The 14,663-nt window shown below is 37.9% G+C and overlaps 1 protein-coding gene across 2 annotated transcripts in view; it reads right to left on the reverse strand.

Annotated features, from left to right (window-relative positions):
• Nucleotides 1-14,663, reverse strand: part of NTRK2 (neurotrophic receptor tyrosine kinase 2) — a 198,183-nt gene that overhangs the window by 88,426 nt on the left and 95,094 nt on the right. The gene's annotated exons all lie outside the window — the stretch shown is intronic.

Below are 14,663 nucleotides of genomic sequence, written 5' to 3' on the forward strand. Positions count from 1 at the left end.
AATTTTTTTGTGTATCAGAGGCAGCTGAGCTCACATCCTTTCAAACTTCCCCTTTCCTGACCTTTTGATCAATGTGAACAAACTTTTACGTAGACCATTTCCAATCTTGTTTATATGCTGGACCATCTACTCATCGGAAAGTTACATTTAATTGTCTGAGTGCACTAAGCCGCATTACAGCTACAGACCAGCCAGCCCTGCAGCTAGCTATGATATTCTAGTAATGTAAAATCATTTCCAGGAGGCAGGATGAGACTATCACCTGTGCTGACAAGAAATGAGAGCTGCCCTTTTCCGAATGGCCTCTGTGCTCAAAATGAAGGGTAATTTCTTGAAGCACTTTGGAGTGTGGTTTCATCCATGTGTAATGCGGTCACTGAATTAGGTAGAACAAGTATGGTAATTACACTCAGTCACCTACTACAGCCTCTGGTTTTCATAAAATCTGCTCTCTGTTTTACACCTGTAATCTGAAAATTTTAGGGAAAATGTAATGGGGTGGAGTGAAAATCACATGCTATCAGTAGTCATTAGCTGCTGTCAAGCACAGATTCATAGTTGGTTTAAGCTTTTAAGAAGACTCCAGAGACCTTCTCCACCTTCCAGTGTGCTAAGAATCTTCCCTTGATTTCATTTTTAGACAATTTTTCTTAAGAAGACAAGTTGGAGCCAGAAAAAAATCTGTAGTCTGCTTTGGGGAAGATGGCTATCCACCACAGATATGAATTTCTCTTCTATTTGGTATTTAGCTAAAGACTTGTCAATTCTGCATCACCTAGGCTCAAGAAAAATCCCCTTTGTGTACAAAAAAACCCCCTGCAGCTCTCTAAAAAAAAGTTGTGATATGTAAGAAAAACACTTGTATTTCAAACTGTTGAGCTATTATACAACCAAAATGCCTCCAATTTTGGTTGGGAAATTATCCTCAACATATAATATGGGGACAAGCAGAAACAGCAAACTTCACTTACTGGACATCCCAAGGAGAACTGTGCTAGCTCTTGAACAGTGTATGTCTGCACTGTACTTTACCCTGGTGGGGCCAAAAGAAATTTAGTTTCCCTAGGTTAAGAAATAAAGTTTAATTATTTTCAAGGTGTGCTGCTATTTTTGAACAGGTGAGGGACATTCATGATTATTATATACAGCCTTTCATGAAAGGAAAAGCTAAGAAAATTGGGATTGTGCAGCCTGCAAAAGGGAAGGCTTCAGGGTGACTTCACTGCATTTTTCCAGTACCTGAAGGGAGCCTACAAGCAAGATGGAGCGAAAATATTTACAAAAGCATGCAGTGACAGGACAAGGATTCAAACTGAAAGACAGTAGGATTAAATTAGACATTAGGAAGAAATTCTTTACTGTGAGGGTGGTGAGGCACTGAAATAGGTATTCCAGAGAAGCTGTGGATGCCCCATCCCTGGAAGTGCTCAAGGCCAGGCTGGATGGAGCTCTGAGCTCTGGTTTAGTGAAAGGTCTCCGTGCCACTGGTAAGTGCAGTTGGAACTGGGTGACCTTTAAGGTCCCTTCCAACCCAAGCCATTCCATGACTGTATTCTATGGTTCATTATACTCCTATCACCATCAGAATTAATGCAGTTTTAACATGCATGCTACCAAGACCTAGCTACACTGCTGTTTGTTGGAGCTACATTTGCGCAACACAATTCTATGCAACACACATCACTCCAATTATCCTTGAAGCCACTACTCACGGCTCAGGCACACTGAAAGATAATAGGGTTAATAAAATACCACAACTCCCTCCCTGATTTTAGCTTTGTGGTTGGAGTTGTGAATTTCCAAGGATGTAACTCACTCAACTGTTAGGAAGCAGCTCATGTAAGAAGCAGCATTTATAGAGATGATTTTGTGCTATGATGCCTTAATAAACATAATTCCTCCCATGAAAAATTATGTTGATTCCTAGGATGATCTCTCAATGGACTTTGCATTACCATTGGCTCTTAGTTAACAGGGACCAGTCCGTGCCAAGACATGTAACAGCACACTATCAAATTAAAACCACAACAGTGAATGTATGTCACATCAGTCAGCACCTCTGCTAAATTCCAAGGCAATACTGAATCTTCTCCCTTTTTCCTTTTGGGAGGGGTGTATTTTTTCACTAGTTAAATACATTGTTTTGAAAAGCAATTACACAAAATTTCTTGTCCTGTGAGATTCCCATGTTTGCTGTAGATTTTTTATATTTTCTGCATGATTGAAATGAAAGTGTTATGCTTCAGCAAGAGCAGATATTCAATTTTTCCTGTTATCAAAGCAAGAGCCAACTTTCTTACCAGAAGAGGCACCTTTTCAGCTTTACTCTAAAAATTGCCATCTTATCTTTTACTGCCTCTGGAAGACAAGTAATCACACCTTGGTGCACTTTTATTCTGACTGAGGTGCTAAGTTTTACTTCAAATATTCCTTTGCATTCCCAAGTTCAGAAACCATGGCACCAAATCATGTTTGTACAATTCTGTTAGACTGGATAAGAAAGGCAGCAGAATAGAAATCAATGCAATTATAGAAAAAGTATTTTATACTATTGGTCTCTTAAAATGCAGTATGTTGAATATAGGGAATAGAATTAAAAGGTGTAAATAGAACTCAAGAAAAATACCCAAAACCAAACCAACCAACCAACCAAAGAAGATTGAATATGCTTCCAAAGAGAAACAAGTTTAGTCTTGCTTTCCTTGATGGAGCTTTTCAAAGTGAAGTCAGACTTTTCTTCAAATCTAGAATGGGCATATTAAAACCTTTGCTTTGATTTGCCACTGCTTGTGATGAGGGAAGGCTCAAGGCAAGGCACTCCCATGTTTTGTCAGCAGTTCAGCTGTGTGGAGCAATAGCACATTTAGCCTTTATCCACCTTTCAACTGACCTTTCCTATCTCATATCCCTATCCCTGCCAGCTACCCAGACAATAGCCATTAGTCTTAGCTTTTGTGTAGTCATCTCTACAGTCACTATCACATGCAGTTGCAAAATGAGTATTAGGGGGTTAATCCTCCTTTGTGGGGAAAAAAAACACCAAGACCACACTAGAAAGCCTTACAATTGAATCCATCCTGCTAAAGCATATTGCTCTTCACAGATCGAAGAGTGCCTGTCCTAGCCTGGAACAGTACACTGAGCCAAAAACCACACTTTTACACATTAAGTCTGTGACTCAGAAAACTGAGACTTGCCAGGCTTTAGTGTTTAGAGGATAAACAATTTCACATCTTCTGACAGGTATCATCAATCTGTTTAACTGATTTACACCCACCAGTGCTTGTTTAAGCTTGTACTCTCTTGCTTCTTGACACATGAGATGAGAAAAACCTTTTGACACTGCCCAAGAAGTTCAGTTCCCATCAGAGACAATGCTCCCAGGAACCAAACAGAGAGCTGGAGAACATCCTCACATCCAGCAGACAAATACCTCTGTTCCCCAACAGCATGCACTTCTAACATTCTCTCAATAACAAAAGAAAATAGGTTTCTTGAAGGTCTCTCAAAGGAGAGCAGGAAACCAGGGCTTAAACTCAAGAAGCAATCCCTAGGAATCTTTTTACAACTATTGCAAAACAAAGTGGAGAAATCAGTTTGAAAATCATAATGAAGCTAGACCAATTCAACGGTGAATTGTTTTGTTTGGGTGATCAAGGATAAAAGTTATTTTGCCTTTGTTTCCATGTGAAAAATCAATGCTTGGCTTTCTTTCATTTATTGCAGCTTCACAAGAAATCTAAATTGTTTGGTTGTAACTGTATCACTTTCATACAGAGCAAGAGTCTACACTGTTGATCATTCCCACATGGTATAATTTAAGTAATGTGTACCTTTGAGTCTAATGAAATAACAGGTATGTTATTCAGCTTTACAGCACCAAATTTTCAGTGTTGCTAGGTGTCAAGATGTCTTTTCCCTAAAACACATGTTCCTCTTGCAGGAAAACTTATTTAAATGCCTAGCTCCTCTGCAGAGGAACAAACACACAATCTGGGTAATTTCCATTGACATGACTATGCACAGATTTTAGCCACTCAATATTTCATCAGGGTTCTTTGTTCTGGCTTTGAATCTAAGAGACACAGCTGCATATTTGTTTGCTTGGGTTTTATTCTGGTGCGTGACTATGAAAGAATCCCAGTCAGTTCCTTTCAGCTGCCTTTCTCCTCACAACCTCCTCTATACTCCCCTGTATCCATGTATTCCTGCATCCCCACACACACAAGCCTAGAAAAAAGGCAGGAGTCCCTAGGATAGCCTAGGGGACCCCTTCATAATGCAAATAACTCCTGAAAGTCATGCAACCTACAGGCACAGGAATAAAGAAGCTGGTGTCTTGGTCTGGTGCAGACAGGCAAGACAGTTCACCCCAGAGCCTCTTTGCAGCACTACAAAGCCCTGTAGGGAAAAGAATGAGGTGTCTAAAACATACTGAATTTGCTAGTATTGTCTGGACAGGATGAAAGGTGCCTAACCCTTCTGCCCCAGCTTCACTCCAGGGCCAGCTCTCACCACGGATGCCATCAGCAAAACCTCAACCTGCATCACAAAAGTTGCTGATTTCTTTTTCCCTTTCAGCTAGAATGGAAAGCATTTGTGTAACAGATCTAACAACTGCAATCTGGCATGCACTGTCACATTCTCATGCACCATAACCAATAAATCCATGTAGATCATCCATGATTCTATTATATATGATTCCGTCATACTATTATTTTTGATTTGGAGGCAACAGGAAGAGCACTTTGTTACTGAATTACCCAGCACTGAAGGTGGGGTCTCTGTCAAAGTCATGACCAGAACCTGGGAGGAACAGGCAGCCCCAGCTGTCAAACCATGGAGCCCTTTGGGACACATAGCCCTCCTCAGATACAGGATGGATGGTGGTTTTACAGCAATCCACTGCTTCATGGACACATCTGCAGTATCTGCAGCTTAGATGATGTGCCCTGTTATGAAAAATGAAGACTTTATGGCCTCTCATTATTGGTAGTCAAATGAAACACAGACCTAAGAAAAAAAAAAACCGAGCTGGGATGTGGCATATTAATCAATATTAATACATAAGCCAGAGAATTAAAGAAACTAGGCAGCAGAAAATGTGAAAGAATGTAAGAAAAAATGATCTATCATTTTTTAATATAGATCATCAGCACTATACATTATAGTCACCTGTAGGTTTGGATGTATTTGAAACATGGGTAAAAATTAAAATCCTTTAAAAATACTGCAGTGAAAATCACCACAATAATAAGAAACATCAACTGGAAGGTACTTGTTGGCATCAAGGAAAAAAAAAATAATTCACCTGAAATTAAATCCTTGTTACCTTTCATTTCATTTAAGAGCCATTTAATTAAAATCTGCTTCCTTACAGACTTCTTATAAATAATCTAAGTGTTAGCATTCCCACTCCTAAGACTGGGAATGAGGTCCTTTGTTGTCCAGAAGATGAATACAAAGTGTACAGAAGCAATAAAATTTTCCCCATGCTACTTTGGCTGTCAATCTTTACCTGAGAGAACAACAAAGCTATTTGGAGTAGCTATCTTGAATAATTTTCTTAATTCAGTTTAGTTCAACATAGATGATAAGGCAGATATGCTAGATTGTGTAGAAAAGCTTCCTGATTATGAACTTGTATTTGATTGTGCAGGGTTTTTTAAAGGAGATAAAAAGCATTACTAATGACACTATCTAATTTTTTTTAAGCCTCAATGATTATTTCCTTGAAGCAGAGAGATACCATCTACAGGCCTCTTCCATTCAAGCATATCAAATGAAAATACAAAATGGAAAAATCTAGAAATACTCAGAGACCTGATGAAAAACTGAGGAATTGGGATTTCTTTTATCCTTAACCAAAGTCTGAGGAGGTACACAAGGATAGCCTTCAAATGCATAGTTACAATTTTTATTGCATGTCTTTGCCAAACAGGAACAAAAAGTTCCATGACAATAAGACAAAGGTAAAAACTTTGGTTGCCAGGATTAGATCTTCAGGAACTTTTGAATAGGTCTTGCTTCAATGAGCCCTGCAATTGCTCATAGAAGACTCAGAAATCTCCACTTCTTGAGTTCTTGATGCCACATGAGGAAAAATGTCTCTTGGAAAACATACAAGTATAGTTGATACAGATTTAGGATAGGGAAGGATCTCCCAGGTGTTCTTTCATCCCTAACTTTCCATAATGACAAAATGTAGACCATGAGTGATCTTATAGGAAACACCTTAGGTCTTCAAATATTATGTCTACTAGTAACTGAAGGAAACCCAGAGCTCAACAAATACACATCATAGCTCAGTGAAATGTGTATATTTCCACACATTAGCAGGTCACTTTTCCAGCCTGCAGAATAAAGTTAGGTTTAGTTGGGTGAGAAGAACACCAGTGCTCTACTACACAGTGGGCTATTCTACTAGAACACAGGTTGTTTAATAGCATTATTTACATACAATTTATTTCAGTAGGATATTTCCCTTCATTGCTTCTGAAAAACGATCATTAGTAGAAGTGTTAATTACATTAATGACATAGTAACACAAAGCCTCAAATAATTTCTTACTTGCTGTCAGTACAAGACTATTACAGGCCCCCAGCATTTGAATAGGTTATGAAATCAACACTACAGTGAAACAGACCTCCGAATTTGTCCTTAACAAGCATTCCAGCATAACAGCTTCCAAGTAATTTTTGATTTACAACCAGATTAGATAACCTTAAACCTGACAAGCTACAAGGAAGCAAAACTAAATCATCCCAAACATAACACTCAAATTGTAAACAACATCTGCATAAATCTGCTTTTGCTGTTCACTAAGCTCTCACTGAGATGATCTTACAGCCTAAATAGAGCTGTTTTGGACTTGCACTGATGTGGACTGCCTCCTCTTCATCTATAACATTTCTCATCATGGAAAACAGGTTTTAAAAATTAAATACAAATGCCTACCTATGCGTGAAGAGAAGGGTATGGGAAGGTGGTGAACTAACACTATCCCATCTATTCCTTGTCAAGCAGTTTGCTTTCACCTTAGGTGAACAGGCTTTGGGAGCTGATGGCCCCAGTTTTGCATGTGTTGCAAAGGTACTAGCTGGCCTTTGGAAGAGGGTTGCTTGAAGGGCATAGGGCTTTGGCACAGAAGACAAGCTGTCCAAAACTAGCCCTCAGTAAGCACAAAGCAAGAGCTAACTTTCCTTCCTGAACATTAAAACCTGACATTTTATTCAAATTTATATTACTTAGCAACAATGAAACTGATTCCTTTTGTGTCTGTGCAACAGCAGCTATTTCTCTACAGAACCTGTCCCCAAAGCACTCAGCAACATACATATCCCAGACCTTTAAACAGATCACAGGCCATGCTCAGAAAACCTTGGTGGCTACCAAGAGACTGGCAAGAATCTTCCGTGAAGGGTTTTGGTGCTCAGAAATCACATGACATGAAAAACAGTAGCGATATCCAGGTGAAGTATTTGGAACAGTCTTACCAGCAGACCCACTTCAGCACTTCTGTGCACCTCTAAGAAATCATAAGGAAAAGAAAAGCAGTCATTTTCTGTTGTTATGGATTTCTGGATTATGCTCGACTAGATATTTTGGACACTGTTTAAGGAACAGTTCACCTTTTGAGATGGTAGGAAGCATAACAAGCTGTTTGGAGGAATATCTTGGCCAAAACATCTTCAGATCAAAGATGCAGAATTGCCTTCCAGCAACACCCTTCTTTCCCAAAACACAATTCCTAAGGCAGTGAAGCTTTGCGTACTCAAAATTCTTTTCAAATGCAGATCTAAAAATTACTACAATAGAGCAAATGACACTCACAGAAAGGAAACGTCAAATTTCTGTTCCAGCAGCATCACTCACAAGCTATAGGATTAGCTGCATAAATTGACTGTCTTGCCTCTATATGATAAACCTCTACTGCCATTTACAGACACCTCCTCCTCTCTGCCACATGATGCCTCATCTACTGGAGATTCCTCCTGTCACCTCTCTCCTGCCAGCCTTCCTTGCAATTGCTGCTATGGGAAGCAGGAAAATGCTGCATACTCAAGCCTATTTGCAACACATCTGCTAGACTGGCCAAAAGTGGACACATTACAAACTCTGGCATTACTTCTGAAACTGGTCAGGACACAACAATGGGCTTTTGCTATAATACTGGATCTTACTTCCGTTCTTCAGGGCTCTGAAGAACGCAGAATTTCTCTTCATCCAAGATGCTGCACATAATATTTTTATAAATTAATTCTGCTGCTTCTACTTCTTCTGAGTATTTATATATAGCATTTTGCTGATGGGTCTTCTCTGCTTATTTTCTCACTTCCTCCTTTATAAAGAGTTTCACCTATTACACTAAACTGAGTCTCTCCTGACCACCTGTCTCATCTATCCTCACTTTTTCCAGTAACAACATGGCATCCTGTGATGTTGTCAATTTTATGTTAGGATTAAATAGAATTACTACTTGTTAAATTCAAGTATTTTAGGATGACATTCATTTATTTTCAGTCTAGTTTCCTCTTTTATCAAAAATTCAGTCATGGCTGTTTCTTAGCAACAGATTTATCAGAACAGATTTGCATGAAAATCAAATACTCTCAAAAAGGAACTGCTAAAGCACAGCCTTATTCCTGACCGCCATTAAAAGCAAATGGTAAAAAGCAGAAGAAAATGGTTTTGTAATTCCACACAAAATCTACTGAACACATGTAGAATATTGGCACCAACTGAAGTAGATGACCTTATAAACTTTCCTAAGTAATGTATCTCTTGAACTGAACTGCAAAAATAATCTTGTCGCCTTTAAAGATCAACAAGGAAAAACAAAACCGAAAGCACAAACCATGCACAGCCACAATCCGCTATTGCACTGGACTAGATTAAAAACTGGCAGCTGCAATGGTCACACACAAAAAAGGTCTCAAAGGACCAAGCTGCAAAAGACAGAAACATGTGTGAAAAATGCTCACGATCAATACAACCACAGCAGTACTAGGTAACCAAGAACTGGACTTCAGTGCAGGAGCGTAATTGATATTTCATTCTCTAGATTCACCACAGATCTATACCGTATCTATCTATCACTACATTTATAACATAATTTCAGTAAACTCCAACTTAATTTTCCCAGTCTTTAGAAAGAAATCATTTTCCCTCAGAGATTTTTCTACACCTTACTTCTCTTTGCCAGATGAGGTTTTCCTGGTTTTTTTCTCCTTTTTAAATCCAATATAATGTGCTAAACTCCAGCTAGGTAGCTCATCACCAATTTAAAGAAAAGCAAATCCAGAGATAGGGTGGAAGAGTCAAACCAAGCACAAAGCAAGAAATCCTTTGAACAGATAAAATGGAATAGCAATACCAAGAGCCTAATTTCCTTCCCCTTAATATCAATCAGGTGGAAGTTATTAAATTGACAATGGTTTAAAATTCCTATGAATGACAGTGGAATTAGGACTGTCTATTTATTAAGAATGATGACAACCTTTTTGGCAAATGCAGTTTTCTCCTGCTATTGCACTTAGTTATGTCACTAAAAGATAGCATCTGTAATATATGGCTGCAAATGAGTTATGTTAAGAATGGGTTAAAGTAATTCATCTGTATTTTTCCCATGAGACAATGCCAAAAAGGTAATTGCCCATATTTGTACTACTACATTATAGAGAATGTCAGTTTTATGTCTTCCTAATGTTTAACTGAAAATCTATAATATCCATTTCTCTTTCTTGCTGAAAAATTAATGTAGGACCAAAACCTGAAATTCCAATGCTGGTCATGCTCAGACAAAACTCCCACTGAAGTCAGTGGGAGTTTTGCCAGGGAAAGGATTAAAGACAGTGTGATTTGCTGCATGCTACCCGACATGTAAAAGCTACAGAACTAGATTTTCATTATGATGTTTCTAGGACTATTAAAAACTAGCAAGATATTGGTCTTTCACCTTTCAGTCATGCAGTCATGTGTGGTTGCAGGGAAGGGAAAAATGCGAGGCAGACAAGCCATCTTGCTGGAGGGTGCTAAATGGTGGGCTGGTTTTTGTTTGCCTGTAGTTTCCAGAGGCATTAGAATCTGGTTTGTTAAAAGAGGTACAACTTTTCTTAGTTTATCAACCAATTTCTCCATGTTTTCATGATGTGGCAGCAGTACCCAAGGAACAAAGGTATGACAACCTGAAACAGCTAAGTTATCTAATCAATCTGTAAAAATGAAGGAAAAAGTAAGTCCTGAGCTACTCACTCATTTAATTATTTATCAAAAATAAACATGGCACTATAGATTAATTTTTTTAATGAAATCTCATTTTTAAGAGTATGATTACAAGTTTCTGACCCTTTGTCTCACTAGCAATGCCATCTGGCATCAATTTAGTTTCAGAATGTCAAGGAATCCTTGCTAAAAAATTACCTAATATTCACACTTAAGGATATTTTATAAAATTCTTAATGAAAAAAAGTATGTCTAGAGACCACCATCCCTTGCAAAATAAAGATTAACAGAGATTAATTTACCATCACAGAGACACTGGAGTCCTGAATTTAAAATAAGATAGCCATGTTAAATTAAACTCACTGATCTAGGTTCTAAAGCAGGTTTCCAAGTATGTAACACACATAAATTAATTCAATACTAGTAGCAAAAAAATTAGTTACTTTATCTACCATGTTAGTAACACACAACTAAAACTGCAATATATAGCACTATTTTACACCTACATAATCTCCTAAAAGATCACTTTGTAGAAAAAAAAAAATGAAACTATAGGCAAATACAGATCTTACGTGAAATCTGGGTATTATAGATTCAACACCACAAACACCTTACGGTTTTGGAATTAAAATTGCATTGCTTCAATTGGCTGGCATTTCCTTTTTATGTTAAATGTTTGGCAGGACCTAAAATGGATGTTTACTCCTTCTAATGTTAACAGACAATGAATTTCAAGCTTTAAAATTTACCATTCCCAAATAGCTGGAAGTAGTAGTACTTAAAAATGACTGCTTAAGTTAGTCTTTTAGCTGATGTGAATTGGTTAAAGGATCTGACTCATACTTTTCTCTATCCCTACTGATTTTGTGTACCTTGTGGTTTAGCATCCCATGCAGATACATTCACTGCTGGACCGACAGATCTGTCAATACTTTACAGCTACGTGGTATAAACAGAAATTACATACAAGGAAATACATGGGAGAATCAGTCTGCATAAGCTCTGTACTTGCAATTGTGATGTGTAAGCAGCAATGGCAAAACCTTTCATGGATGCTAAAGAAAGCAGTTACACATTACTAAGGAACAATTTAACGTGGTACTCTAGCAGGCCTCCCTAGAATCCTGAAACAGGTAACATAACTTGAGTGAGAGCAAGATGTGACTTCAGGCAGGACCACACATACATGCACTGCTTCTCCCACCCATAACTGCAGTGATGACAAAAATCTCAGATGAATAAACACCCCTGATTTGTTTTATAGTGGAGTACCATGCTGTGGTCTATCCAAGGTCAGAGCCAGGGCTCTAGTGCAACCAGGCAAGCACTGGCACAGACCCTTTACATCCCTACCTAACATGTAGGTGGAAAACCTCATGAATGTAAAGTTAAACTTCCATTTATACTCTGTATTAAACAAATAAATCTCATAGGAGCATGACTAATGGCACCTGAAGCAAAACTTGCATGTTTCCACATGGGAAGAAACGGTTTTTGAAATTTCCACTCTCCTCTTAGAGATCTGTGGTTTGGTTGATCACAGGGTAACTCAGTCTCTCTGCAACCAATCATCAACCTCTCTTCTTCCTCTGCCAAAGGCTGCCCTTTCCTGGCATGAGTAGCTGTCCCCTGGCAATCACTGATCAAACTGCTATCATGTGGGTCATCTATCTATCTATCCATCTATCCATCTATCCATCTATCTATCTATCTATCTATCTATCTATCTATCTATCTATCTATCTATCTATCTATCTATCTATCTATCTATCTCTTGTGGTTACAGCTGCTCTCACCATGTTCAGTCCAGAACCCAGGAGCGAAAAATAACCTTGCAGTTAGGAACAACTGGTTTCAGAGGCCATACCACCACCTCTTACTGACAGGTAACAACTTCACCTGTTTACTAGGGTAGTTGAGTTCAACTCAACAGCAACAGGGTTGCATATATCCATTTAGATTCCATCAAAGTGTGAAGCTGCAGTAAGCAATGGAAACTTGGCATCTTCATTAGGAAGAAAAAGCATGATGATAAATCTTTGCCTTCCTCTTGAAACTGCATTTGGCTCTTCACACTTTTTTTTAGACATTGATGAAGTCTGATAAAGTGTAATTCTTTACCTGGAAAGAGACTATGCCAACTTCCAAGGGAAAAACAATGCTGACACAGGGAAAAGGTAACTTGTTATACCACACAGAAAGTAGAAGGCTGGTCTTAGCATGTCCTGCTTCAAAAACTGTACCTCAAATGCCCAGAGAAAGGAAATGTTCAGGCAAATCACAGTCAACTTACCTGATTTTGATTCATGCTCTCATAAGCAAACAAATACAGAGTTGATGATTTGGTTTGTATTTTAAAAACATTTAATATATTTAAAACTTATGCACCTAGGCAACTAGTAATAACACAGTTGTGTTCAGAAGCCTTCACCAATCCTATCAGAGACTGAGATATCTATCAATGGGCTCCTTGGTACCAAGAAGGCAAACTCCACCAAGCCAGGCAGACAGTTATATTGCAACATACAGGTAGTATCTCAGATTACCAGAAAATTACTTTTGGCTCCTAGAAAATACAACTAAGAGAGAAACTGACTCCCTAGATTGTCTAGACCCCTGAGATTAATGGGCATGGTTTATCAGGAGGAAGCCAACATTGATTTTGCTGGCTTCTTTCTCATATTTACAGCAGAGTTTTGAATCTGAATGAAAATGGGAGTATTCCATAAATGTATTCTTCTAAAAAGCACAGACTTGTCAAGATTTTACATTTTGTTCTAATTCTGATAGTTAATCTCTACAGGTACAAAGGATCTTCGAATTTTGCCTAGGATTTTTAAGACATCTAACATGAAGCAACTTTTTATGACTGTGCAATGATTACATAGAATAAAGCGTATCAGGAATCTCTGATACGGCTAGCCCTATTGACCTCCTCTCTGAGATATCTGGGGATTAAAAGTGTGAGCTAATTGATAAGCTCTGACCTCAGCATCATGCTAGCTCTCATAAGGAAACATTAAAATTGATTGCATGGCATGAATCTTTAGAAAAAGAAAGGGAGATTTTGGTTTAGACAGCGGGGTCTGTGCTGGTATGTCTCCTGGACTAAAGACATCATAACTACTCAGCACGGGTTGAGGAAAAAAAAAAAGAAAGAAACCCTACCCAGCCCTCAGACAAAGGTTTATGTGAAACTAACTGTTTTCCTGGATCTTGTTCCCTGAGGCAAGGATGATGCATACATTCCTGAGGAATCATATACTTCAGTGCTGCAGACACTGAAATTTTGCTAAAACCCTTCAAGGGGAAAACATGGTGGAACACACTAGTCATCAAGAAACTTCACAGCCAATTGCCCATCTGGAGTTTCATCACCTTCTGCTCTCTGACTTCTAGTATCCAACATGAGCTGCAAGGAATTATTAAGGAACTGCAATTGCTGTTTGTGGTGGTGCATCCTCCCTCCCTTTGGCCATACTATCATTGTGTGGTTCCCAACACACACCTGAATATTTCTGTTCTTCACATCAGCTATCTTGGGAAGGTGCTGTGGCTAGAACAGCCAGTTAAAATCGTTTCCTCCTTCAGAACATGTAAATAGCACAGCACTTCTAGGTGGAAAGTCTTAGAAGAAAGTGCAGGTATAAAAGGCACTGTCATGTTCATATTCTAATTTGTCATTAGACACTATTTGGGATTTTACTGATTACAGTCACAATGTATTAAGGAACTAGATCTGAAGTTTGCTACAATAACAACTGAAGACACAATAATGGCATCAGAAAATGGCATAATGTGAATAAAAGTATGAATTTGAAAACTACAATAGAAAAACATAAATAAAACAAACAAGTAGTCTTTGAATTAGATTTTAAAATTACCAGAGCTTCAAATGATTTTTCATTTGTCTTTCAAATAAACCTCTCTATTCTCTTTACTCACACTTATTTTAAAAAACTGCAGTGCATTTGCTTTCAATAGGTAAAAAACATAAAGCCAGAAGTTCTTTCCGTATAACTTAAATACAATATATATATTACCAAACCAAGTATTTTGTGACTTTTTGCAACCTTCTCATGAAACTGCAATACACAAATAATTGCTTCTTATGTGCTCTGCATTTTTGCTTTAGAGCCTGATTACTAACATAATAAAGGAAGAAACATCAATTACTCTAGCTGAAAAGTGATCTTTGAATTAGTTTTGGTTTTAAAATAGTAACAGAATTATAAACTAACCTTTGAAATTAACTTTTTATTCTTGAAGTATTTTAATGATCAAAGTAGATGGAAATTACAATATCTCAAGATACAAATCCAATACATGCTTTATCTTTTTTTCTCATTTAAAATAATAAAATAAAGAGTTCTGCAACAGTACTTTTAAGTTGCTATTCAAGTTCATTAAAAATAAAGCCTTGTTTGTAGTTTCACACT

Source organism: Pseudopodoces humilis, chromosome 4 (assembly GCF_049639895.1).
Source record: "Pseudopodoces humilis isolate 2021_Gansu_Grassland_sample_001 chromosome 4, ASM4963989v1, whole genome shotgun sequence".
Classification (NCBI taxonomy): domain Eukaryota; kingdom Metazoa; phylum Chordata; class Aves; order Passeriformes; family Paridae; genus Pseudopodoces; species Pseudopodoces humilis.